The sequence below is a fragment of the Strix aluco genome, chromosome W (genome assembly GCF_031877795.1).
Source record: "Strix aluco isolate bStrAlu1 chromosome W, bStrAlu1.hap1, whole genome shotgun sequence".
Classification (NCBI taxonomy): Eukaryota; Metazoa; Chordata; class Aves; order Strigiformes; family Strigidae; genus Strix; species Strix aluco.
The window spans coordinates 10,469,979-10,491,728 of record NC_133970.1 but is presented as its reverse complement, the minus strand read 5'-3'; positions in this window follow the sequence as shown (position 1 = coordinate 10,491,728).

The window sequence follows — 21,750 nt, the reverse complement described above, 5'->3', positions numbered from 1 at the left end:
TGGCAGTTCAGGTTAGGCAGGGAAGGCAAGGCAAGGCAAGGCAAGGCAAGGCAAGGCAGGGCAATGGAAGGTAAGGGCAGGTTAGTGCAGGCAAGGCAAGGCAAGGCAAGGCAGGGCAATGGAAGATAAGGGCAGGTCAGGTTAGGGCAGGCAATGCAAGGCAAGGAAAGCAAGGCAAGGCAACGAAAGAAAAGGGCAGGTCAGGTTAGGGCAGGCAAGGCAAGGCAAGGCAGGGCAATGGAAGATAAGTGCAGGTCAGGTTAGGGCAGGCAAGGCAAGGCAAGGCAAGGCAAGGCAAGGCAAGGCAAGGCTATGGAAGATAAGGGCAGGTCAGGTTAGTGTAGGAAGGCAAGGCAAGGCAAGGCAAGGCAAGTCAAGACAAGGCAAGGCAGGCAACGGAAGATAATGGCAGGTCAGGTTAGGGCAGGCAAGGCAAGGCAAGGCAAGGCAAGGCAACGGAAGATAAGGGCAGGTCATGTGAGGGCAGGCAAGGCAAGGCAAGGCAAGGCAACGGAAGATAAGGGCAGGTCAGGTTAGGGCAGGCAAGGCAAGGCAAGGCAAGGAAGGCAAGGCAAGGCAAGGCAAGGCAACGGAAGATAAGGGAAGCTCAGGTTAGGGCAGTTAAGGCAAGGCAAGGCAAGGCAAGTCAAGGCAAGGCAATAGAAGATAAGGGCAGGTCAGGTTAGGGCAGGTAAGGCAAGGCAAGGCAAGTCAAGGCAGGGCAAGGCAACGGAAGATAAGGGCAGGTCAGGTTAGGGCAGGCAAGGCAAGGCAACGGAAGATAAGTCAGGTCAGGTTAGGGCACGCAAGGCAAGGCCAGAGAAGGCAAGGGAAGGCAAGGCAAGGCAAGTCAAGGCAAGGGAAGATAAGGGCAGGTCAGGTTAGGGCAGGCAAGGCAAGGCAAGGCAAGGCAACGGAAGATAAGGGCAGGTCAGGTTAGGGCAGGTAAGGCAAGACAAGGCAACGCAAGGCAAGGCAAGGCAACGGAAGATAAGGGCAGGTCAGGTTACGGCAGGCAAGGCAAGGCAAGGCAAGGCAAGGTAAGGACAGGGCACGGCAGGACAGGGCAGGGCAGGGAAGGGCAAGGCAAGGCAAGGCAAGGCAAGGCAAGGTAGGGCAACGTAAGATAAGGGCATGTCAGGTTAGGGCAGGCAAGGCAAGGCAAGGCAAGGCAAGGCAAGGCAACGGAAGATAAGGGCAGGTCAGGTTAGGGCAGGCAAGGCAAGGCTAGGCAAGGCAAGGCAAGGCAAGGCAAGGCAAGGCAACGGAAGATAAGGCAGGTCAGGTTAGGGCAGGCAAGGCAAGGCTAGGCAAGGCAAGGCAAGGCATGGCAAAACAAGACAACGGAAGATAAGGGCGGGTCAGGTTAGGGCAGTCAAGGCAAAGCAAGGGAAGGCAAGGCAAGGTAAGGCAAGGAAAGGAAAGGCAATGGAAGATAAGGGCAGGTCAGGTTAGGGCAGGCAAGGCAAGGCAAGACAAGCAAGGCAGGGCAACGGAAGATAAGGGCAGGTCAGGTTAGGGCAGGCAAGGCAAGGCAGGCAAGGCAACGGAAGATAAGGGCAGGCAAGGCAAGGCAAGGCAATGCAAGGCAAGGCAAGGCAAGGCAAGGCAAGGCAACGGAATATAAGGGCAGGTCAGGTTAGGGCAGCAAGGCAAGGCATGGCAAGGGAAGACAAGGCAAGGTAAGGCAAGGCAAGGCAAGGCAACAGAAGATAAGGGCAGGTCAGGTTAGGTCAGGCAAGGCAAGGCAAGGCAAGGCAAGGCAAGGCAAGGCAACGGAAGATAAGGGCAGGTCAGGTTAGGTCAGGCAAGGCAAGGCAAGGCAAGGCAAGGCAACAGAAGATAAGGGGGCAGGTCAGGTTAGGGCAGGCAAGGCAAGGCAAGGCAAGGCAAGGCAAGGCAACGGAATATAAGGGCAGGTCAGGTTAGGGCAGGCAAGGCAAGGCAAGGCAAGGCAAGGCAGGGCAACGGAAGATAAGGGCAGGTCAGGTTAGGGCAAGCAAGGCAAGGCAATGCAATGCAAGGCAAGGCAAGGCAACGGAAGATAAGGGCAGGTCAGGTTAGGGCAGGGAAGGCAAGGCATGGCAAGGTAAGACAAGGCAAGGCAAGGCAAGGCAAGGCAAGGCAAGGCAACGGAAGATAATGGCAGGTCAGGTTAGGGCAGGCAAGGCAAGGCAAGGCAAGGCAAGGCAAGGCAAGGCAACGGAAGATAAGGTAGGTAAGATTAGGGCATGCAAGGCAAGGCAAGGCCAGGCAAGGCAAGGCAAGGCAACGGAAGATAAGGGCAGGTCAGGTTAGGGCAGGCAAGGCAAGGCAAGGCAAGGCAAGGCAAGGCAAGGCAAGGCAAGGCAAGGCAACGGAAGATAAGGGCAGGTCAGGTTAGGGCAGGCAAGGCAAGGCTAGGCAAGGCAAGGCAAGGCATGGCAACACAAGACAACGGAAGATAAGGGCGGGTCAGGTTAGGGCAGTCAAGGCAAAGCAAGGGAAGGCAAGGCAAGGTAAGGCAAGGAAAGGAAAGGCAATGGAAGATAAGGGCAGGTCAGGTTAGGGCAGGCAAGGCAAGGCAAGGCAAGGCAAGGCAAGGCAAGGCAAGGCAAGGGAATATAAGGGCAGGTCAGGTTAGGGCAGGCAAGGCAAGGCAAGACAAGGCAAGGCAGGGCAACGGAAGATAAGGGCAGGTCAGGTTAGGGCAGGCAAGGCAAGGCAAGGCAAGGCAAGGCAAGGCAAGGCAACAGAAGATAAGGGCAGGTCAGGTTAGGTCAGGCAAGGCAAGGCAAGGCAAGGCAAGGCAAGGCAACGGAAGATAAGGGCAGGTCAGGTTAGGTCAGGCAAGGCAAGGCAAGGCAAGGCAAGGCAAGGCAAGGCAACAGAAGATAAGGGCAGGTCAGGTTAGGGCAGGCAAGGCAAGGCAAGGCAAGGCAAGGCAAGGCAAGGCAACGGAATATAAGGGCAGGTCAGGTTAGGGCAGGCAAGGCAAGGCAAGGCAAGGCAAGGCAAGGCAGGGCAACGGAAGATAAGGGCACGTCAGGTTAGGGCAAGCAAGGCAAGGCAATGCAATGCAAGGCAAGGCAAGGCAACGGAAGATAAGGGCAGGTCAGGTTAGGGCAGGGAAGGCAAGGCATGGCAAGGTAAGACAAGGCAAGGCAAGGCAAGGCAAGGCAAGGCAAGGCAACGGAAGATAATGCAGGTCAGGTTAGGGCAGGCAAGGCAAGGCAGGCAAGGCAAGGCAAGGCAAGGCAACGGAAGATAAGGGCAGGTCAGGTTAGGGCAGGCAAGGCAAGGCAAGGCAAGGCAAGGCAAGGCAAGGCAAGGCAACGCAACGGAAGATAAGGGCAGGTCAGGTTAGGGCAGGCAAGGCAAGGCTAGGCAAGGCAAGGCAAGGCATGGCAACACAAGACAACGGAAGATAAGGGCGGGTCAGGTTAGGGCAGTCAAGGCAAAGCAAGGGAAGGCAAGGCAAGGTAAGGCAAGGAAAGGAAAGGCAATGGAAGATAAGGGCAGGTCAGGTTAGGGCAGGCAAGGCAAGGCAAGACAAGGCAAGGCAGGGCAACGGAAGATAAGGGCAGGTCAGGTTAGGGCAGGCAAGGCAAGGCAAGGCAAGGCAATGGAAGATAAGGGCAGGCAAGGCAAGGCAAGGCAAGGCAAGGCAAGGCAACGGAAGATAAGGGCAGTTCAGGTTAGGGCAGGGAAGGCAAGGCATGGCAAGGGAAGACAAGGCAAGGTAAGGCAAGGCAAGGCAAGGCAACAGAAGATAAGGGCAGGTCAGGTTAGGGCAGGCAAGGCAAGGCAAGGCAAGGCAAGGCAAGGCAACGGAAGATAAGGGCAGGTCAGGTTAGGTCAGGCAAGGCAAGGCAAGGCAAGGCAAGGCAAGGCAAGGCAACAGAAGATAAGGGCAGGTCAGGTTAGGGCAGGCAAGGCAAGGCAAGGCAAGGCAAGGCAAGGCAAGGCAGGGCAACGGAAGATAAGGGCAGGTCAGGTTAGGGCAAGCAAGGCAAGGCAATGCAATGCAAGGCAAGGCAAGGCAACGGAAGATAAGGGCAGGTCAGGTTAGGGCAGGGAAGGCAAGGCATGGCAAGGCAAGGCAAGGCAAGGCAAGGCAACGGAAGATAATGGCAGGTCAGGTTAGGGCAGGCAAGGCAAGGCAAGGCAAGGCAAGGCAAGGCAAGGCAAGGCAACGGAAGATAAGGGCAGGTCAGGTTAGGTCAGGCAAGGCAAGGCAAGGCAAGGCAAGGCAAGGCAAGGCAACAGAAGATAAGGGCAGGTCAGGTTAGGGCAGGCAAGGCAAGGCAAGGCAAGGCAAGGCAAGGCAAGGCAAGGCAACGGAATATAAGGGCAGGTCAGGTTAGGGGAGGCAAGGCAAGGCAAGGCAAGGCAAGGCAAGGCAGGGCAACGGAAGATAAGGGCAGGTCAGGTTAGGGCAAGCAAGGCAAGGCAATGCAATGCAAGGCAAGGCAAGGCAACGGAAGATAAGGGCAGGTCAGGTTAGGGCAGGGAAGGCAAGGCATGGCAAGGTAAGACAAGGCAAGGCAAGGCAAGGCAAGGCAAGGCAAGGCAACGGAAGATAATGGCAGGTTAGGTTAGGGCAGGCAAGGCAAGGCAAGGCAAGGCAAGGCAAGGCAAGGCAACGGAAGATAAGGGCAGGTCAGGTTAGGGCAGGCAAGGCAAGGCAAGGCAAGGCAAGGCAAGGCAAGGCAAGGCAACGCAACGGAAGATAAGGGCAGGTCAGGTTAGGGCAGGCAAGGCAAGGCTAGGCAAGGCAAGGCAAGGCATGGCAACACAAGACAACGGAAGATAAGGGCGGGTCAGGTTAGGGCAGTCAAGGCAAAGCAAGGGAAGGCAAGGCAAGGTAAGGCAAGGAAAGGAAAGGCAATGGAAGATAAGGGCAGGTCAGGTTAGGGCAGGCAAGGCAAGGCAAGGCAAGGCAATGGAAGATAAGGGCAGGCAAGGCAAGGCAAGGCAAGGCAAGGCAAGGCAACGGAAGATAAGGGCAGTTCAGGTTAGGGCAGGGAAGGCAAGGCATGGCAAGGGAAGACAAGGCAAGGTAAGGCAAGGCAAGGCAAGGCAACAGAAGATAAGGGCAGGTCAGGTTAGGGCAGGCAAGGCAAGGCAAGGCAAGGCAAGGCAAGGCAACGGAAGATAAGGGCAGGTCAGGTTAGGTCAGGCAAGGCAAGGCAAGGCAAGGCAAGGCAAGGCAACAGAAGATAAGGGCAGGTCAGGTTAGGGCAGGCAAGGCAAGGCAAGGCAAGGCAAGGCAAGGCAAGGCAGGGCAACGGAAGATAAGGGCAGGTCAGGTTAGGGCAAGCAAGGCAAGGCAATGCAATGCAAGGCAAGGCAAGGCAACGGAAGATAAGGGCAGGTCAGGTTAGGGCAGGGAAGGCAAGGCATGGCAAGGCAAGACAAGGCAAGGCAAGGCAAGGCAAGGCAAGGCAAGGCAACGGAAGATAATGGCAGGTCAGGTTAGGGCAGGCAAGGCAAGGCAAGGCAAGGCAAGGCAAGGCAAGGCAAGGCAAGGCAACGGAAGATAAGGTAGGTAAGATTAGGGCATGCAAGGCAAGGCAAGGCCAGGCAAGGCAAGGCAAGGCAACGGAAGATAAGGGCAGGTCAGGTTAGGGCAGGCAAGGCAAGGCAAGGCAAGGCAAGGCAAGGCAAGGCAAGGCAAGGCAAGGCAAGGCAAGGCAACGCAACGGAAGATAAGGGCAGGCCAGGTTAGGGCAGGCAAGGCAAGGCTAGGCAAGGCAAGGCAAGGCATGGCAACACAAGACAACGGAAGATAAGGGCGGGTCAGGTTAGGGCACTCAAGGCAAAGCAAGGGAAGGCAAGGCAAGGTAAGGCAAGGAAAGGAAAGGCAATGGAAGATAAGGGCAGGTCAGGTTAGGGCAGGCAAGGCAAGGCAAGACAAGGCAAGGCAGGGCAACGGAAGATAAGGGCAGGTCAGGTTAGGGCAGGCAAGGCAAGGCAAGGCAAGGCAACAGAAGATAAGGGCAGGCAAGGCAAGGCAAGGCAATGCAAGGCAAGGCAAGGCAAGGCAAGGCAAGGCAAGGCAAGGCAAGGCAAGGCAACGGAAGATAAGGGCATGTCAGGTTAGGGCAGGGAAGGCAAGGCATGGCAAGGGAAGACAAGGCAAGGTAAGGTAAGGCAAGGCAAGGCAACAGAAGATAAGGGCAGGTCAGGTTAGGTCAGGCAAGGCAAGGCAAGGCAAGGCAAGGCAAGGCAACGGAAGATAAGGGCAGGTCAGGTTAGGTCAGGCAAGGCAAGGCAAGGCAAGGCAAGGCAAGGCAAGGCAACAGAAGATAAGGGCAGGTCAGGTTAGGGCAGGCAAGGCAAGGCAAGGCAAGGCAAGGCAAGGCAAGGCAACGGAATATAAGGGCAGGTCAGGTTAGGGCAGGCAAGGCAAGGCAAGGCAAGGCAAGGCAAGGCAGGGCAACGGAAGATAAGGGCAGGTCAGGTTAGGGCAAGCAAGGCAAGGCAATGCAATGCAAGGCAAGGCAAGGCAACGGAAGATAAGGGCAGGTCAGGTTAGGGCAGGGAAGGCAAGGCATGGCAAGGTAAGACAAGGCAAGGCAAGGCAAGGCAAGGCAAGGCAAGGCAACGGAAGATAATGGCAGGTCAGGTTAGGGCAGGCAAGGCAAGGCAAGGCAAGGCAAGGCAACGGAAGATAAGGTAGGTAAGATTAGGGCATGCAAGGCAAGGCAAGGCCAGGCAAGGCAAGGCAAGGCAACGGAAGATAAGGGCAGGTCAGGTTAGGGCAGGCAAGGCAAGGCAAGGCAAGGCAAGGCAAGGCAAGGCAAGGCAAGGCAACGCAACGCAACGGAAGGTAAGGGCAGGTCAGGTTAGGGCAGGCAAGGCAAGGCTAGGCAAGGCAAGGCAAGGCATGGCAACACAAGACAACGGAAGATAAGGGCGGGTCAGGTTAGGGCACTCAAGGCAAAGCAAGGGAAGGCAAGGCAAGGTAAGGCAAGGAAAGGAAAGGCAATGGAAGATAAGGGCAGGTCAGGTTAGGGCAGGCAAGGCAAGGCAAGACAAGGCAAGGCAGGGCAACGGAAGATAAGGGCAGGTCAGGTTAGGGCAGGCAAGGCAAGGCAAGGCAAGGCAAGGCAAGGCAAGGCAAGGCAACAGAAGATAAGGGCAGGTCAGGTTAGGTCAGGCAAGGCAAGGCAAGGCAAGGCAAGGCAAGGCAACGGAAGATAAGGGCAGGTCAGGTTAGGTCAGGCAAGGCAAGGCAAGGCAAGGCAAGGCAAGGCAAGGCAACAGAAGATAAGGGCAGGTCAGGTTAGGGCAGGCAAGGCATGGCAAGGCAAGGCAAGGCAAGGCAAGGCAAGGCAACGGAATATAAGGGCAGGTCAGGTTAGGGCAGGCAAGGCAAGGCAAGGCAAGGCAAGGCAAGGCAGGGCAACGGAAGATAAGGGCAGGTCAGGTTAGGGCAAGCAAGGCAAGGCAATGCAATGCAAGGCAAGGCAAGGCAACGGAAGATAAGGGCAGGTCAGGTTAGGGCAGGGAAGGCAAGGCATGGCAAGGTAAGACAAGGCAAGGCAAGGCAAGGCAAGGCAAGGCAAGGCAACGGAAGATAATGGCAGGTCAGGTTAGGGCAGGCAAGGCAAGGCAAGGCAAGGCAAGGCAAGGCAAGGCAACGGAAGATAAGGTAGGTAAGATTAGGGCATGCAAGGCAAGGCAAGGCCAGGCAAGGCAAGGCAAGGCAACGGAAGATAAGGGCAGGTCAGGTTAGGGCAGGCAAGGCAAGGCAAGGCAAGGCAAGGCAACGCAACGCAACGGAAGATAAGGGCAGGTCAGGTTAGGGCAGGCAAGGCAAGGCTAGGCAAGGCAAGGCAAGGCATGGCAACACAAGACAACGGAAGATAAGGGCGGGTCAGGTTAGGGCAGTCAAGGCAAAGCAAGGGAAGGCAAGGCAAGGTAAGGCAAGGAAAGGAAAGGCAATGGAAGATAAGGGCAGGTCAGGTTAGGGCAGGCAAGGCAAGGCAAGACAAGGCAAGGCAGGGCAACGGAAGATAAGGGCAGGTCAGGTTAGGGCAGGCAAGGCAAGGCAAGGCAAGGCAACGGAAGATAAGGGCAGGCAAGGCAAGGCAAGGCAAGGCAAGGCAAGGCAAGGCAAGGCAACAGAAGATAAGGGCAGGTCAGGTTAGGGCAGGCAAGGCAAGGCAAGGCAAGGCAAGGCAAGGCAGGGCAACGGAAGATAAGGGCAGGTCAGGTTAGGGCAAGCAAGGCAAGGCAATGCAATGCAAGGCAAGGCAAGGCAACGGAAGATAAGGGCAGGTCAGGTTAGGGCAGGGAAGGCAAGGCATGGCAAGGCAAGACAAGGCAAGGCAAGGCAAGGCAAGGCAAGGCAAGGCAAGGCAACGGAAGATAAGGGCAGGTCAGGTTAGGGCAGGCAAGGCAAGGCAAGGCAAGGCAAGGCAAGGCAAGGCAAGGCAAGGGAAGATAAGGGCAGGTCAGGTTAGGGCAGGTAAGGCAAGGCAAGGCAAGGAAAGGCAAGGGAAGATAAGGGCAGGTCAGGTTAGGGCAGGCAAGGCAAGGCAAGGCAAGGGAAGACAAGGCAAGGTAAGGCAAGGCAAGGCAAGGCAACAGAAGATAAGGGCAGGTCAGGTTAGGGCAGGCAAGGCAAGGCAAGGCAAGGCAAGGCAAGGCAACGGAAGATAAGGGCAGGTCAGGTTAGGTCAGGCAAGGCAAGGCAAGGCAAGGCAAGGCAAGGCAAGGCAAGGCAACAGAAGATAAGGGCAGGTCAGGTTAGGGCAGGCAAGGCAAGGCAAGGCAAGGCAAGGCAAGGCAGGGCAACGGAAGATAAGGGCAGGTCAGGTTAGGGCAAGCAAGGCAAGGCAATGCAATGCAAGGCAAGGCAAGGCAACGGAAGATAAGGGCAGGTCAGGTTAGGGCAGGGAAGGCAAGGCATGGCAAGGCAAGACAAGGCAAGGCAAGGCAAGGCAAGGCAAGGCAAGGCAAGGCAACGGAAGATAAGGGCAGGTCAGGTTAGGGCAGGCAAGGCAAGGCAAGGCAAGGCAAGGCAAGGCAAGGCAAGGGAAGATAAGGGCAGGTCAGGTTAGGGTAGGTAAGGCAAGGCAAGGCAAGGCAAGGCAAGGCAAGGGAAGATAAGGGCAGGTCAGGTTAGGGCAGGCAAGGCAAGGCAAGGCAAGGCAAGGCTGGGCAACGGAAGATAAGGGCAGGTAAGGTTAGGGCAGGTAAGGCAAGGCAAGGCAAGGCAAGGCAATGGAAGATAAGGGCAGGTCAGGTTAGGGCATGCAAGGCAAGGCAAGGCAAGGCAAGGCAAGGCAAGGCAAGGCAACGGAAGATAAGGGCAGGTCAGGTTAGGGCAGGCAAGGCAAGGCAAGGCAAGGCAAGGCAAGGCAAGATAAGGAGAGGGCAGGGCAGGGCAAGGCAAGGCAAGGCAAGGCAAGGCAAGGCAAGGCAAGGCAAGGCAAGGCAGATAATGCCAGGGCAGGCAAGGCAGGGCAACAAAAGATAAGGGCAGGTCAGGGTAGGGCAGGCAAGGCAAGGCAAGGCAAGGCAAGGCAACGGAAGATAAGTGCAGGTCAGGTTACGGCAGGCAAGGCAAGGCAAGGCAAGGAAGGCAAGTCACGGCAAGGCAAGGCAAGGCAACAGAAGATAAGGGCAGGTCAGGTTAGGGCAGGCAAGGCAAGGCAAGGCAAGGCAAGTCAAGGCAAGGCAAGGGAAGATAAGGGCAGGTCAGGTTAGGGCAGGTAAGGCAAGGCAAGGCAAGGCAAGGCAAGGCAAGGCAAGGCAAGGCAAGGCAGGGCAACTTAAGATAAGTGCAGGTCAGATTAGGGCAGGCAAGGCAAGGCAAGGCAATGGAAGATAAGGGCAGGTCAGGTTAGGGCAGGTAAGGCAAGGCAAGGAAAGATAAGGGCAGGCCAGGCCAGGCCAGGCAAGGCAAGGCAAGGCAAGGCAAGGCAGGGCAACGGAAGATAAGGGCAGGTCAGCTTACGGCAGGCAAGGCAAGGCAAGGCAAGTCAAGGCAAGACAAGGTAACGGAAGATAAGGGCAGGTCAGGTTAGGGCAGGCAAGGCAAGGCAAGGCAAGGCAAGGCAAGGCAAGGCAAGGCAACGGAATAAAAGGGCAGATCAGTGTAGGGCAGGCAAGGCAAGGCAAGGCAAGGCAAGGCAAGGGAAGGCAAGGCAAGGCAAGGCAAGGGAGGGCAAGGCAAGGCAAGGCAGGGCAACGGAAGATAAGGGCAGGTCAGGTTAGGGCAGGCAAGGCAAGGCAAGGCAAGGCAAGGCAAGGCAAGGCAATGGAAGATAAGGGCAGGTCAGCTTAGGGCAGGCAAGGCAAGGCAAGGCAAGGCAAGGCAAGGCAAGGCAACGGAAGATAAGGGCAGGTCAGGTTAGGGCAGGCAATCAAGGCAAGGCAAGGCAAGGCAAGGCAACGGAAGATAAGGGCAGGTCAAGTTAGGGCAGGCAAGGCAAGGCAAGGCAAGGCAAGGCAAGGCAAGGAAAGGCAAGGCAAGGCAAGGCAGGGAAACGGAATATACGGGCAGGTCAGGTTGGGGCAGGGAAGGCAAGGCAAGGCAAGGCTAGGCAAGACAAGGACAGGCAGGGCAACGGAAGATAAGGGCTGGCCAGGCAAGGCAAGGCAAGGCAAGGCAAGGCAAGGCAAGGCAAGATAAGGTCAGGCCAGGCCAGGCCAGGCAAAGCAAGGAAAGGCAACGGAAGATAAGGGCAGGTCAGGTTAGGTCAGGCAAGGCAAGGCAAGGCAAGGCAAGGCAAGGCAAGGCAAGGCAAGGCAAGGCAAGGCAAGGCAGATAATGCCAGGGCAGGCAAGGCAGGGCAACGGAAGATAATGGCAGGGCAGGCAAGGCAAGGCAAGGCAAGGCAAGGCAAGGCACGGCAAGGCAAGGCAAGGCAGATAATGCCAGGGCAGGCAAGGCAGGGCAACGGAAGATAATGGCAGGGCAGGTTAGCGCAGGCAAGGCAGGGCAACGGAAAGATAAGGGCAGGTAAGGCAAGGCAAGGCAAGGCAAGGCAAGGCAACGCAAGGCAAGGCAAGGCAGGTAATGCCAGGGCAGGCAAGGCAAGGCAAGGGAAGGTAAGGGCAGGGCAGGTTAGGGCAGGCAAAGCAGCGCAACGGAAGACAAGGGCAGGGCAGGCAAGGCAAGGCAAGGCAAGGCAAGGTCAAATAAGGGCAGGGCAGGACAGGGCAGGGCAGGGCAAGGCAAGGCAAGGCAAGGCAAGGCAAGGCATATAATGCCAGGGCAGGCAAGGCAGGGCAACGGAAGATAAGGGGAGGGCAGGCAAGGCAAGGCAAGGCAAGGCAAGGCACGGCAAGGCAAGGCAAGGCAGATAATGCCAGGGCAGGCAAGGCAGGGAAACGGAAGATAATGGCAGGGCAGGTTAGGGCAGGCAAGGCAGGGCAACGGAAAGATAAGGGCAGGTAAGGCAAGGCAAGGCAAGGCAAGGCAAGGCAACGCAAGGCAAGGCAAGGCAGGTAATGCCACGGCAGGCAAGGCAAGGCAAGGGAAGTAAGGGCAGGGCAGGTTAGGGCAGGCAAAGCAGCGCAACGGAAGACAAGGGCAGGGCAGGCAAGGCAAGGCAAGGCAAGGCAAGGTCAAATAAGGGCAGGGCAGGGCAGGGCAGGGCAGGGCAGGGCAAGGCAAGGCAAGGCAAGGCAAGGCAAGGCAAGGCATATAATTACAGGGCAGGCAAGGCAGGGCAACGGAAGATAAGGGGAGGGCAGGTTAGGGCAGGCAAGGCAGGGCAAGGCAAGGCAAGGCAAGGCAATGCAAGGAAGATAATGGCATGGCAGACAAGGCAAGGCAAGGCAAGGCAAGGCAAGGCAAGGCAAGGCAGATAATGCCAGGGCAGGCAAGGCAGGGCAACGGAAGATAAGGGCAGGGCAGGACAGGGCAGGCAAGGCAGGGCAACAGAAGATAAGGGCAGCGCAGGCAAGGCAAGGCAAGGCAAGGCAAGGCAAGGCAGATAATACCAGGGCAGGCAAGGCAGGGCAACGGAAGATAATGGCAGAGCAGGTTAGGGCAGGCAAGGCAGGGCAACGGAAAGATAATGGCAGGGCAGGCAAGGCAAGGCAAGGCAAGGCAAGGCAAGGCAAGGCAGAAAATGCCAGGTCAGGCAAGGCAAGGCAAGGCAAAGCAAGGCAAGGCAAGGCAAGGCAAGGCAGACAATGCCAGGGCAGGCAAGGCAAGGCAAGGCAAAGCAAGGCAAGGCAAGGCAAGGCAAGGCAAGTCAGATAATGGCAGGGCAGGGAAGGCAAGGCAAGTCAAGGCAAGGTAATGCAAGGCAGATAATGCCAGGGCAGGCAAGGCAGGGCAACGGAAGATAAGGGCAGGGCAGGTTAGGGCAGGCAAGGCAGGGCAACGGAAGATAAGGTCAGGGCAGGGCAGGGCAGGCAAGGTAAGGCAAGGCAAGGCAAGGCAAGGCAAGGCAAGGCAAGGCAGAAAATGCCAGGGCAGGCAAGGCAAGGCAAGGCAAAGCAAGGCAAGGCAAGGCAAGGCAAGGCAAGGCAGATAATGCCAGGGCAGGCAAGGCAGGGCAACGGAAGATAAGGGCAGGGCAGGCAAGGCAAGGCAAGGCAAGGCAAGGCAAGGCACGGCAAGGCAAGGCAAGGCAGATAATGCCAGGGCAGGCAAGGCAGGGCAACGGAAGAAAATGGCAGGGCAGGTTAGGGCAGGCAAGGCAGGGCAACGGAAAGATAAGGGCAGGGCAGGCAAGGCAAGGCAACGCAAGGCAAGGCAAGGCAGGTAATGCCAGGGCAGGCAAGGCAGGGCAACGGAATATAAGGGCAGCGCAGCAAGTCAAGGCAAGGCAAGCCAAGGCAAGGCAGATAATGCCAGGGCAGGCAAGGCAAGGCAAGGCAAGGCAAGGCAAGGCAAGGCAAGGCAAGGCAAGGCAAGGCAAGGCAGATAATGCCAGTGCAGGCAAGGCAGGGCAACGGAATATAAGGTCAAGGCAAGGCAAGGAAAGGCAAGGCAAGGCAAGGCAAGGCAGATAATGCCAGGGCAGGCAAGGCAGGGCAACGGAAGATAAGGGCAGGACAGGTTAGGGCAGGTAAGGCAGGTCAACGGAAGATAAGGGCAGGGCAGGCAAGGCAAGGCAAGGCAAGGCAAGGAAGATAAGGGCAGGGCAGGCAAGGCAAGGCAAAGCAAGGCAAGGCAAGGCAAGGCAAGGCACATAATGCCAGGGCAGGCAAGGCAGGACAACGGAAGATAAGAGCAGGGCAGGTTAGGGCAGGAAAGGCAGGGCAACGGAAGATAAGGGCAGGGCAGGCAAGGCAAGGCAAGGCAAGGCAAGGCAAGGCAAGGCAGATAATGACAGGGCAGGGAAGGCAATGCAAGGCAAGGCAAGGCAGGGCAAGGCAGATAATGCCAGGGCAGGCAGGGCAGGGCAACGGAAGATAAGGGCAGGGCAGGTTAGGGCAGGCAAGGCAGGGCAACGGAAGATAAGGGCAGGGCAGGTTAGGGCAGGCAAGGCAGGGGAACGGAAGATAAGGGCAGGGCAGGCAAGGCAAGGCAGGGCAAGGCAAGGCAGATAATGCCCGGGCAGGCAAGGCAGGGCAACGGAAGATAAGTGCAGGACAGGATAGGGCAGGCAAGGCAAGGCAAGGCAAGACAAGGCAAGGCAGATAATGCCAGGGCACACAAGGCAAGGAAAGGCAAGGCAAGGCAAGGAAGATAAGGGCAGGGCAGGCAAGGCAAGGCAAAGCAAGGCAAGGCAAGGCAAGGCAAGGCAGATAATGGCAGGGCAGGCAGGGCAGGGCAACGGAAGATAAGAACAGGGCAGGTTAGGGCAGGCAAGGCAGGGCAACAGAAGAGAAGGGCAGGGCAGGGCAGAGCAGGCAAGGCAAGGCAAGGCAAGGCAAGGCAAGGCAAGGCAAGGCAAGGCAAGGCAAGGCATATAATGCCAGGGCAGGCAAGGCAAGGCAAGGCAAGGCAAGGCAAGGCAAGGCAGATAATGCCAGGGCAGGCAAGGCAGGGCAATGGAAGATAAGGGCAGGGAAGGCAAGGCAAGGGAAGGCAAGGCAAGGCAGATAATGCCAGGGCAGGCAAGGCAAGGCAAGGCAAGGCAAGGCAAGGCAAGGCAACGGAATAAAAGGGCAGATCAGTGTAGGGCAGGCAAGGCAAGGCAAGGCAAGGCAAGGCAAGGGAAGGCAAGGCAAGGCAAGGCAAGGGAGGGCAAGGCAAGGCAAGGCAGGGCAACGGAAAATAAGGGCAGGTCAGGTTAGGGCAGGCAAGGCAAGGCAAGGCAAGGCAAGGCAAGGCAAGGCAATGGAAGATAAGGGCAGGTCAGGTTAGGGCAGGCAAGGCAAGGCAAGGCAAGGCAAGGCAAGGCAAGGCAACGGAAGATAAGGGCAGGTCAGGTTAGGGCAGGCAATCAAGGCAAGGCAAGGCAAGGCAAGGCAACGGAAGATAAGGGCAGGTCAAGTTAGGGCAGGCAAGGCAAGGCAAGGCAAGGCAAGGCAAGGCAAGGCAAGGAAAGGCAAGGCAAGGCAAGGCAGGGAAACGGAATATACGGGCAGGTCAGGTTGGGGCAGGGAAGGCAAGGCAAGGCAAGGCTAGGCAAGACAAGGACAGGCAGGGCAACGGAAGATAAGGGCTGGCCAGGCAAGGCAAGGCAAGGCAAGGCAAGGCAAGGCAAGATAAGGTCAGGCCAGGCCAGGCCAGGCAAGGCAACGAAAGGCAACGGAAGATAAGGGCAGGTCAGGTTAGGTCAGGCAAGGCAAGGCAAGGCAAGGCAAGGCAAGGCAAGGCAAGGCAAGGCAAGGCAAGGCAGATAATGCCAGGGCAGGCAAGGCAGGGCAACGGAAGATAATGGCAGGGCAGGCAAGGCAAGGCAAGGCAAGGCAAGGCACGGCAAGGCAAGGCAAGGCAGATAATGCCAGGGCAGGCAAGGCAGGGCAACGGAAGATAATGGCAGGGCAGTTTAGGGCAGGCAAGGCAGGGCAACGGAAAGATAAGGGCAGGTAAGGCAAGGCAAGGCAAGGCAAGGCAAGGCAACGCAAGGCAAGGCAAGGCAGGTAATGCCAGGGCAGGCAAGGCAAGGCAAGGGAAGGTAAGGGCAGAGCAGGTTAGGGCAGGCAAAGCAGCGCAACGGAAGACAAGGGCAGGGCAGGCAAGGCAAGGCAAGGCAAGGCAAGGTCAAATAAGGGCAGGGCAGGACAGGGCAGGGCAGGGCAAGGCAAGGCAAGGCAAGGCAAGGCAAGGCATATAATGCCAGGGCAGGCAAGGCAGGGCAACGGAAGATAAGGGGAGGGCAGGCAAGGCAAGGCAAGGCAAGGCAAGGCACGGCAAGGCAAGGCAAGGCAGATAATGCCAGGGCAGGCAAGGCAGGGCAACGGAAGATAATGGCAGGGCAGGTTAGGGCAGGCAAGGCAGGGCAACGGAAAGATAAGGGCAGGTAAGGCAAGGCAAGGCAAGGCAAGGCAAGGCAACGCAAGGCAAGGCAAGGCAGGTAATGCCACGGCAGGCAAGGCAAGGCAAGGGAAGGTAAGGGCAGGGCAGGTTAGGGCAGGCAAAGCAGCGCAACGGAAGACAAGGGCAGGGCAGGCAAGGCAAGGCAAGGCAAGGCAAGGTCAAATAAGGGCAGGGCAGGGCAGGGCAGGGCAGGGCAGGGCAAGGCAAGGCAAGGCAAGGCAAGGCAAGGCAAGGCATATAATTACAGGGCAGGCAAGGCAGGGCAACGGAAGATAAGGGGAGGGCAGGTTAGGGCAGGCAAGGCAGGGCAAGGCAAGGCAAGGCAAGGCAATGCAAGGAAGATAATGGCATGGCAGACAAGGCAAGGCAAGGCAAGGCAAGGCAAGGCAAGGCAAGGCAGATAATGCCAGGGCAGGCAAGGCAGGGCAACGGAAGATAAGGGCAGGGCAGGACAGGGCAGGCAAGGCAGGGCAACAGAAGATAAGGGCAGCGCAGGCAAGGCAAGGCAAGGCAAGGCAAGGCAAGGCAGATAATACCAGGGCAGGCAAGGCAGGGCAACGGAAGATAATGGCAGAGCAGGTTAGGGCAGGCAAGGCAGGGCAACGGAAAGATAATGGCAGGGCAGGCAAGGCAAGGCAAGGCAAGGCAAGGCAAGGCAAGGCAGAAAATGCCAGGTCAGGCAAGGCAAGGCAAGGCAAAGCAAGGCAAGGCAAGGCAAGGCAAGGCAGACAATGCCAGGGCAGGCAAGGCAAGGCAAGGCAAAGCAAGGCAAGGCAAGGCAAGGCAAGGCAAGTCAGATAATGGCAGGGCAGGGAAGGCAAGGCAAGTCAAGGCAAGGTAATGCAAGGCAGATAATGCCAGGGCAGGCAAGGCAGGGCAACGGAAGATAAGGGCAGGGCAGGTTAGGGCAGGCAAGGCAGGGCAACGGAAGATAAGGTCAGGGCAGGGCAGGGCAGGCAAGGTAAGGCAAGGCAAGGCAAGGCAAGGCAAGGCAAGGCAAGGCAGAAAATGCCAGGGCAGGCAAGGCAAGGCAAGGCAAAGCAAGGCAAGGCAAGGCAAGGCAAGGCAAGGCAGATAATGCCAGGGCAGGCAAGGCAGGGCAACGGAAGATAAGGGCAGGGCAGGCAAGGCAAGGCAAGGCAAGGCAAGGCAAGGCACGGCAAGGCAAGGCAAGGCAGATAATGCCAGGGCAGGCAAGGCAGGGCAACGGAAGAAAATGGCAGGGCAGGTTAGGGCAGGCAAGGCAGGGCAACGGAAAGATAAGGGCAGGGCAGGCAAGGCAAGGCAACGCAAGGCAAGGCAAGGCAGGTAATGCCAGGGCAGGCAAGGCAGGGCAACGGAATATAAGGGCAGCGCAGCAAGTCAAGGCAAGGCAAGCCAAGGCAAGGCAGATAATGCCAGGCCAGGCAAGGCAAGGCAAGGCAAGGCAAGGCAAGGCAAGGCAAGGCAAGGCAAGGCAAGGCAAGGCAGATAATGCCAGGGCAGGCAAGGCAGGGCAACGGAATATAAGGTCAAGGCAAGGCAAGGAAAGGCAAGGCAAGGCAAGGCAAGGCAGATAATGCCAGGGCAGGCAAGGCAGGGCAACGGAAGATAAGGGCAGGACAGGTTAGGGCAGGTAAGGCAGGTCAACGGAAGATAAGGGCAGGGCAGGCAAGGAAAGGCAAGGCAAGGCAAGGAAGATAAGGGCAGGGCAGGCAAGGCAAGGCAAAGCAAGGCAAGGCAAGGCAAGGCAAGGCACATAATGCCAGGGCAGGCAAGGCAGGACAACGGAAGATAAGAGCAGGGCAGGTTAGGGCAGGAAAGGCAGGGCAACGGAAGATAAGGGCAGGGCAGGCAAGGCAAGGCAAGGCAAGGCAAGGCAAGGCAAGGCAGATAATGACAGGGCAGGGAAGGCAATGCAAGGCAAGGCAAGGCAGGGCAAGGCAGATAATGCCAGGGCAGGCAGGGCAGGGCAACGGAAGATAAGGGCAGGGCAGGTTAGGGCAGGCAAGGCAGGGCAACGGAAGATAAGGGCAGGGCAGGCAAGGCAAGGCAGGGCAAGGCAAGGCAGATAATGCCCGGGCAGGCAAGGCAGGGCAACGGAAGATAAGTGCAGGACAGGATAGGGCAGGCAAGGCAAGGCAAGGCAAGACAAGGCAAGGCAGATAATGCCAGGGCACACAAGGCAAGGAAAGGCAAGGCAAGGCAAGGAAGATAAGGGCAGGGCAGGCAAGGCAAGGCAAAGCAAGGCAAGGCAAGGCAAGGCAAGGCAGATAATGGCAGGGCAGGCAGGGCAGGGCAACGGAAGATAAGAACAGGGCAGGTTAGGGCAGGCAAGGCAGGGCAACAGAAGAGAAGGGCAGGGCAGGGCAGAGCAGGCAAGGCAAGGCAAGGCAAGGCAAGGCAAGGCAAGGCAAGGCAAGGCAAGGCAAGGCATATAATGCCAGGGCAGGCAAGGCAAGGCAAGGCAAGGCAAGGCAAGGCAAGGCAGATAATGCCAGGGCAGGCAAGGCAGGGCAATGGAAGATAAGGGCAGGGAAGGCAAGGCAAGGGAAGGCAAGGCAAGGCAGATAATGCCAGGGCAGGCAAGGCAAGGCAAGGCAAGGCAAGGCAGATAATGCCAGGGCAGGCAAGGCAGGGCAACGAAAGATAAGGGGAGAGCAGGTTAGGGCAGGCAAGGCAGGGCAACGGAAGATAAGGGCAGGGCAGGGCAGGCAAGGCAACGCAAGGCAAGGAAAGGCAAGTCATATAATGCCAGGGCAGGAAAGGCAAGGCAAGGCAAGGCAAGGCAAGGCAAGGCAAGGCAATGCAAGGCAGATAATGCCAGGGCAGGCAAGGCAGGGCAACGGAAGATAAGGGCAGGGCAGGGCAGGCAAGGCAAGGCAAGGCAAGGCAAGGCAAGGCAAGGCAGATAATGGCAGGGCAGGCAAGGCAAGGCAAGGCAAGGCAAGGCAAGGCAAGGCAAGGCAAGGCAAAGCAAGGCATTTAATGCCAGGGCAGGCAAGGCAAGGCAAGGCAAGGCAAGGCAGATAATGCCAGGGCAGGCAAGGCAAGGCAAGGCAAGGCAAGGCAAGGCAGATAATGCCAGGGCAGGCTAGGCAAGGCAAGGCAAGGCAAGGCAAGGCAAGGCAAGGCAGACAATGCCAGGGTAGGCAAGGCAAGGCAAGGCAAAGCAAGGCAAGGCAAGGCAAGGCAAGGCAAGGCAGATAATGCCAGGGCAGCCAAGGCAGGGCAACGGAAGATAAGGGCAGAGCAGGGCAGGGCAGGCAAGGCAGGGCAACGGAAGATAGGCAAGGCAAGACAAGGCAAGGCAAGGCACGGCAAGGCAATGTCAAATAATTGCAGGGCAGGGTAGGGCAGGCAAGGCAAGGCAAGGAAAGATAAGGGCAGGGCAGGCAGGCAAGGCAAGCCAAGGCAAGGCAAGGCAAGGCAAGGCAGACAATGCCAGGGCAGGCAAGGCAGGGCAATGGAAAAAAAAAGGGCAGGGCAGTTTAGGGCAGGCAAGCCAGGGCAACGGATGATAAGGGCAGGGCAGGCAAGGGCAGGCAAGGCAGGGCAAGGCAAGGCAAGGATAGGTAAGGCAGATAATGCCAGGGAAGGCAAGGCAAGGCAAGGCAAGGCAAGGCAAGGCAAGGCAGATAATGCCAGGGCAGGCAAGGCAGGGCAACGGAAGATAATGGCAGAGCAGGGCAGGGCAGGCAAGGCAGGGCAACGGAAGATAAGGGCAGGGCAGGGCAGGGCAGGCAAGGCAAGGCAAGGCAAGGCAAGGCAAGGCAAGGCAAGGCAGATAATGCCAGGGCAGGCAAGGCAAGGCAAGGGAAGATAAGGGCAGGCAAAGCAGGGCAACGGAATATAAGGGCAGGGCAGCGCAGGCAAGGCAAGGCAAGGCAAGGCAAGGCAAGGCAAGGCAGATAATGCCAGGGCAGGCTAGGCAAGGCAAGGCAAGGCAAGGCAAGGCAAGGCAAGGCAGACAATGCCAGGGTAGGCAAGGCAAGGCAAGGCAAAGCAAGGCAAGGCAAGGCAAGGCAAGGCAAGGCAGATAATGCCAGGGCAGCCAAGGCAGGGCAACGGAAGATAAGGGCAGAGCAGGGCAGGGCAGGCAAGGCAGGGCAACGGAAGATAGGCAAGGCAAGACAAGGCAAGGCAAGGCACGGCAAGGCAATGTCAAATAATTGCAGGGCAGGGTAGGGCAGGCAAGGCAAGGCAAGGAAAGATAAGGGCAGGGCAGGCAGGCAAGGCAAGCCAAGGCAAGGCAAGGCAAGGCAAGGCAGACAATGCCAGGGCAGGCAAGGCAGGGCAATGGAAAAAAAAAGGGCAGGGCAGTTTAGGGCAGGCAAGCCAGGGCAACGGATGATAAGGGCAGGGCAGGCAAGGGCAGGCAAGGCAGGGCAACGGAAGATAAGGGCAGGGCAGGCAAGGCAAGGCAAGGCAGATAATGCCAGGGCAGGGAAGGCAAGGCAAGGCAAGGCAAGGCAAGGCAGATAATGCCAGGGCAGGCAAGGCAAGGCAAGTCAAGGCAAGGTAATGCAAGGCAGATAATGCCGGGGCAGGCAAGGCAGGGCAACGGAAGATAAGGGCAGGGCAGGTTAGGGCAGGCAAGGCAGGGGAACGGAAGATAAGGGCAGGGCAGTCAAGGCAAGGCAAGGCAAGGCAAGGCAAGGCAAGGCAAGGCAGATATTGCCAGGGCAGGCACGCCAAGGCAAGGCAAGGCAAGGCAAGGCAAGGCAAGGCAAGGCAAGGCAGATAATTCCAGGGCAGGCAAGGCAGGGCAACGGAAGATAAGGGCAGGGCAGGGCAGGCAAAGTAAGGCAAGGCAAGGTAAGGCAAGGCAAGGCAGAAAATGCCAGGGCAGGCAAGGCAAAGCAAGGCAAAGCAAGGCAAGGCAAGGCAAGGCAAGGCAGATACTGCCAGGGCAGGCAAGGCAGGGCAACGGAAGATAAGGGCAGTGCAGCTTAGGGCAGTAAAGGCAGGGCAAGGCAAGGCAAGGCAAGGCAAGGCAACGCAAGGCAACGCAAGGCAAGGCAAGGCAGATAATGCGAGGGCAGGCTAGGCAAGGCAAGGCAAGGCAAGGCAAGGCAAGGCAAGGCAAGGCAGACAATGCCAGGGCAGGCAAGCAGGGCAACGGAAGATAAGGGCAGGGCAGGTTAGGGCAGGCAAGGCAGGGCAACGGAAGATAAGGGCAGGGCAGGGCAGGCAAGGTAAGGCAAGGCAAGGCAAGGCAAGGCAAGGCAAGGCAGATAATGCCAGGGCAGGCAAGGCAGGGCAACGGAAGATAAGGGCAGGGCAGGTTAGGGCAGGCAAGGCAGGGCAATGGAAGATAAGGTCAGGGCAGGGCAGGGCAGGCAAGGTAAGGCAAGGCAAGGCAAGGCAAGGCAAGGCAAGGCAAGGCAAGGCAGAAAATGCCAGGGCAGGCAAGGCAAGGCAAGGCAAAGCAAGGCAAGGCAAGGCAGGGCAAGGCAGATAATGCCAGGGCAGGCAAGGCAGGGCAACGGAAAGATAAGGGCAGGGCAGGCAAGGCAAGGCAACGCAAGGCAAGGCAAGGCAGGTAATGCCAGGGCAGGCAAGGCAAGGCAAGGCAAGGCAAGGCAAGGCAAGGCAAGGCAAGGAAGATAATGCCAGGGCAGGCAAGGCAAGCCAAGGCAGATAATACCAGGGGAGGCAAGGCAGGGCAACGGAAGATAAGGGCAGGGTAGGTTAGGGCAGACAAGGCAGGGCAACGGAAGATAAGGGCAGGGCAGGGCAGGCAAGGCAAGGCAAGGCAAGGCAAGGCAAGGCAGATAATGCCAGGGCAGGCAAGGCAAGGCAAGGCAAGGCAAGGCAAGGCAAGGCAGATAATGCCAGGGCAAGCAAGGCAGGGCAATGGAAGATAAAGGCAGGGCATGTTAGGACAGGCAAGGCAGGGCAACGGAAGATAAGGTCAAGGCAAGGCAAGGAAAGGCAAGGCAAGGCAAGGCAAGGCAGATAATGCCAGGGCAGGCAAGGCAGGGCAACGGAAGATAAGGGCAGGACAGGTTAGGGCAGGTAAGGCAGGGCAACGGAAGATAAGGGCAGGGCAGGCAAGGCAAGGCAAGGCAAGGCAAGGAAGATAAGGGCAGGGCAGGCAAGGCAAGGCAAAGCAAGGCAAGGCAAGGCAAGGCAAGGCAAGGCAAGGCACATAATGCCAGGGCAGGCAAGGCAGGGCAACGGAAGATAAGAGCAGGGCAGGTTAGGGCAGGCAAGGCAGGGCAACGGAAGATAAGGGCAGGGCAGGCAAGCCAAGGCAAGGCAAGGCAAGGCAAGGCAAGGCAAGGCAAGGCAAGGCAAGGCAGATAATGACAGGGCAGGGCAGGCAAGGCAAGGCAAGGCAAGGCAAGGCAAGGCAGATAATGCCAGGGCAGGCAAGG